This window comes from Microtus ochrogaster, unplaced genomic scaffold, assembly GCF_000317375.1.
Source record: "Microtus ochrogaster isolate Prairie Vole_2 unplaced genomic scaffold, MicOch1.0 UNK67, whole genome shotgun sequence".
Lineage (NCBI taxonomy): Eukaryota > Metazoa > Chordata > Mammalia > Rodentia > Cricetidae > Microtus > Microtus ochrogaster.
In genome coordinates this window covers 1,052,869-1,058,234 of record NW_004949165.1, presented here as the reverse complement: position 1 = coordinate 1,058,234, position 5,366 = coordinate 1,052,869, and the positions used below count along the sequence as shown (strand labels likewise).

At 41.0% G+C, this 5,366-nt stretch overlaps 1 pseudogene; it reads left to right on the top strand.

Moving 5' to 3' along the window:
- Positions 1–1,815: 1,815 nt before the first annotated feature.
- On the top strand, positions 1,816–4,076 carry LOC101979178 (annotated as a pseudogene).
- The last annotated feature ends 1,290 nt before the right edge of the window (positions 4,077–5,366 follow it).

The window sequence follows — 5,366 nt, the reverse complement described above, 5'->3', positions numbered from 1 at the left end:
AGCGGGGAGCATGGCGTCTCTCTGAGGCATCTGCTCCCGAGAGCAGAGCTGTGGAGTCTGACCTCACTTCCTCTTCCTCCCAGCATTCTGCTCTGCCCACCTACGTTCTAACCTATCAGGTCAAGCAGCTTCTTTATTAAATCAACCAATGACCTTCCTCCATCAAAATAGGACTCAGATTCTCAGGATTATTGGTAAGCACTTTTTCCCACTAGCCATTCATAAGCTGCCCAGTAATTCTTTCTACTGAGAAGTGTTTGCTGACTATTCCTCATATTGGATTGCCTTGCCCAGTCTCAGTACAAGGAGAGGAGCTTAGTCCTACCTCAACCTGATATGCCATGCTTTGTTGACACCTACAGGAGGCCTCCCCCTTTCTGAACAGAAACAGAGGAGTAATGGATTGTGATGCAGGGAGGTAGGGAAAGAGAATTGGAGGAGATGAAAGAGGGGAACCTGCGGTGAGGATGTAAAATAAATGAATAAGTTTAATTAATTGATAAAAAATATTTTTGAAAGTATGATAATTGTTTTTTCAGCAAATGTATAGCTAATGGTGACTGAGTGCATTCTATATATCTGTCTCATGCAATCCAGTCAATAACACTGTAAAGTGTGTGATATTATTAACTCCATTATTTTGATTAGTAATAATGAACACAGAAAGTTTAAGAATTTGATTTAGAACTAGATACTGATATCCAATTGTGACCCCTAGATGTTTTCCCCCATATTTGTCTACAATACATTGTTATTTGATAATTTCATGCCCATTTGTTAAACTTATATGCTCATTTGTTGTTAGTTTTTTTTCCTGCATATTAAAAATGGTATTTATTCTTTGAAAATTCTGTATATTACACAATATATCTGATTAATATAAACCTTTCACTCATTCCCTACATCTCCCCCCAAACTTTATGCTCTCTGTTTGCAACTGTGCATTTGTACTATAGCTATTATAATAATATAATTGTATATTTTTTAACCCACTGAATCCAATTACTATGCTCTTATGCATGTGTAGAGTCATTCACTAAGGGATAGGAAATATAACAATGTCTATATTCCTAAAGAAAAATGATTTTTCCCTTCCCTTCAGGTTAGACCCTGAGAGCTCATCCACAACTCATACTTAAATGTTCATCTGGTTTGATCATACACAGATCTTGTAAAGCTAACTGCATCTGCTGTGTATTCATGCGCACAGCAGCCATGTTGTTTCCTAGGACAGCATGTTATAGCTCTCCTTTTCATCCTTTGGTTCTTATTCTTTCGGCCCCCTTTTGTCATGTTTCCCGCGTCTTTGTGAGGTTTTGGCACAGCGATCCATCTATGGCTGAGCACTCACAGTTGCTTATTGTCAGCATTTTAAACTGTAGGCCATTTATGAATTAACCAACTACCCACTGCAATAAGAAGCACAAATCTATGGATATTAATAGAAATATTTAGAAGGCATCTTGACAATATGCCCATTTAGAAGAGTAACTTTAGTAAGATGTCTCCCTAGCCAGGGTTTTGAACATATTTACAATAGTAGGCTTGAATTTCCTCTTGTGGAACAGGCCTCAAATCTAATTAAGAAAGATTTTAGTTTCTACCATAACAACCATGCCACTATTTTTTTTCAGTGGGCAAATCTTCTGTGGCCGGTCACTATTGTAGCATACAGGGGTATAGCACAGGATAATACTATTGATATCTCCACAACTCCCACTTCAAGCTTGTAAAATATCATCCAGCCCTATGAAAGTTAGCTATCTGCTCTCTCAAGTCTCCCCCACACAGCCTAGGTTGGTCGTATGTGCTCTGTGCCCACCCTGCTCTGTGCTACTACTTGGCTTTTCTGTCAAGATGCCTGAGTAAGTGCACCATGGAGAGGAAGAGGTGGAGACCTTTGCTTTCCAGGCAGAAATTGCTCAGCTCATGTTCTTAATCATCAATACTTTTTATTCGAACAAGGAAATTTTCCTTCAATAGCTGATCTCCAATGCTTCTGATGCCGTGGAAAAGATTCACTATGAGAGCCTGACAGATCCTTCCAAGTTGGACAGTGGTAAAGAGGTGAAAACTGACATCATCCTCAACCCTCAGGAGCATATGCTGACTTTGATGGACACAGTCATTGGCATGACCAAGGTTAACCTCATAAATAGCTTGGGAACCATTGCTAAGTTTGGCACAAAGGTTTTAATGGAGGCTCTGCAGGCTGATGCAGACATTTCCATGATTGGGCAGTTTGGAGTTGGGTTCTACTGAGCCTATCTGGTGGCGGAGAAAGTGGTTGTGATCACAAAGCACAATGACAACAAACAGTAAGCCTGGGAGTCCTCTGCTGGTGAGTCCTTCACAGTGGGTGCCGACCACAGTGAGCCCATTGTCTGGGGCACCAAAGTGATCGTGCATCTCAAGGAAGACCAGACAGAATACCTGGAGGAGAGGAGGGTCAAGGAAGTGGTGAAGAAGCACTCACAGCTCATAGTCTATTTTATCACCCTGTATCTGGAAAAGGAAGGCAAGAAGGAGATCAGTGATGATGAGGCAGAGGAAGAGAAGGGTGAGAAAGAGGAGGAAGATAAGGATGACTAGGAGAAGCCTAAGATTGATGATGTGGGATTGGATGAGGAGGATGACAGTGGCAAAGATAAGAAAAAGAAAACAAAGAAAATTAAAGAGAAATATATTAATCAGGAAGAACTGAATAAGGCTAAGCCCATTTGGAGCAGAAACCCTGATGACATCACTCTAGAGAAGTATGGTGAATTCTATAAGAGTCTCACCAATGATTGAATGGACTACTTGGCAGTCAAGCACTTCATTGTGGAAGGTCAGTTGGAATTCAGAGCATTGTCTTAATTTCTTGACGAGCTCCCTTTGACCTTTTTGAAAACAAGAAGAAGAAGAACAAAATCAAACTATATGTCCACTATGTGTTCATCATGGAAGGCTGTGACGAGCTAATACCTGAGTACCTCAACTTCATCCGCGGCATGGTTGACTCTGAGGACCTGCCCTTGAAGATCTCCCGAGAAATGCTGCAGCAGAGCAAGATCCTGAAAGTCATCCGTAAGAACATCATGAAGAAGTGCCTCAAGCTCTTCTCTGAGTTGGCTGAAGACAACGAGAACTGCAAGAAATTCTATGAGGCCTTCTCCAAGAATTTAAAGCATGGGATCCATGACGATTCTACTAACCATTGGTGTTCTCAGTCTGGAGATGAGATGACCTCCCTGTCAGTGTATGTGTCACACATGAAGGAGACACAGAAGTCCAACTACTATATCACCAGTGAGAGCAAAGAGCAGGTGGCCAACTCTGCCTTTGTGGAACGTGTGCAGAAGTGGGTTTTTGAGGTGGTGTACATGACTGAGCCTATTGACGAATACTGCTTGCAGCAGCTCAAGGAGTTTGATGGAAAGAGCCTGATCTCAGTGACTAAGGAGGGCCTGGAGCTACCAGAGGATGAGGAAGAGAAGAAGAAGATGGAGGAGAGCAAGGCAAAGTTTGAGAATCTTTGCAAGCTCATGAAGAAGAAGCCAACATGGAGAGGATTATGAAGGCCCAGGCACTCCGGAACAACTCTCTACAATGGGTTACATGATGGCCAAAAAGCACCTAGAGATCAACCCTGACCACCCCATTGTGGAGATCCTGAAGCAGAAGGCTGAGGCTGACAAGAATCACAAAGCTGTTAAGGACCTTGTGGTGCTGCTGCTTGCTCTGCTCTCCTCTGGCTTCTTACTTAAGGATTCCCAGACTTACTCCAACCGCATCTACCACATGATCAAACTAGGTCTGGGCATTGATGAAGATGAGGTGACAGCAGAAGAGCCCAGTGCTGCTGTTCTTGATGAGATCCCCCCACTTGAGGGTGATGAGGATGCCTCCTGCATGGAAGAAGTAGATTAGAGATGCCCTGGGAAGACCATGTCCTCTGTATAGTTTCCCTGTGCTCCCCCAGCAGCCTTGACTGGCCCTGACCCACCTGGCTCTCTGCTCATGCTAGAGGATCTCTTACCCTGTCCTGTGCCTTAAGGCAGGAAAATCCCCTCCCACAGAATAGCAGGGTTGGGTATTGTATATTGTGGGATTTTTTGTTTGTTTTATTTTGTTCCGAAATTAAAAGTATGCAAAAATAAAGAAAATGTAGTTTTATGTAAAAAAAAAAGAAAGTTAGCTAGCACAGTTTCCAAGTTAACTTAAGACTGATTTCTTTGTGTTCTGCAGTCAAAGTGAGTAATGTCTTCAGCTACAGTGTCTTACCATCTAAATATAGTGGGGAGCATGAGAAATGACAGTAATCTATATTATTTGGGTATTTCTGGTGCCTCTGGAACCAGATCATAGAGAGGTAAGCCATAACTGGCACTATGATTTTCATTTAATAATCTATGTCTTCTGGGAGTAGTATTGTTAACTAATATGTGATACTATGTTCAAAGTCCTGTTTAAACTCACACACACACACACACACACACACACACACACACACAATTAGCTTGAAAACAAGTAGACTTTCATAAGGTTCATTTATGTATCCTGAGTTTTGATTAGACCAATCATTATGTCTAATTTCCCCTAAGCCACTCCTCCGATTCTCCTATAGACTTTGAGTTCCTAGTGTACTTTCCCCATTTCCTTTCATATCAGATATGGTTTATGATTTTCTCTTACTAAAAGACCATAGGTTCTCAAATAGTGTCTTCATGTATACTAAATTTTGAAATTGCCCTTTTTTTCTGTATGTATTTGTTACTTTTCTATTGCTGTGATAAAACAATGTGGGAAAGGTATCTTATAAAAGAAAGCATTTAATTGGGCTTATGGTTCCAAAGGGCTAGAGTATATGATGGCCCTGAAAAGGCATGGAGACAGGAACAGCCAAGAGCTCAGAGAGTACTAGATTGAAATCTAGTTTCTGAGCTTGGTGAAAACAATGGAGTTTTTAACATTTAGCATAATGTTGACTGTGGGCATTTTACCCATCCTCTGTGATGTTGAAATATGCCCTCTGTGTTCCTAGACTCTCTAGGACACTTACAATAAAGGGATGTTGGATTTTGTCAAAGACTTCTTTGTATCTAATGATCAGATGATTTGTCTTTGAGTCTATTTATGTGACATTTAACATTTATTGATTTATGTATGTTGATCTATCCTTGTATAGCTGTAATGAAGCCAAGTTGGTCATGATGAATGCTTTTTGATATGATCTTGGGTTCAATATGCCAGTGTTTTATTGAGACTTTTGCAACCATGTTCATCAGAGATATTGGTCTGCATTTTACATATTTTGTTATGCCATTATCTGGTTTTGGTGGCAGGGCAATATTGGCACCAAAAAAAAGTGTTTGGAAGCTTCC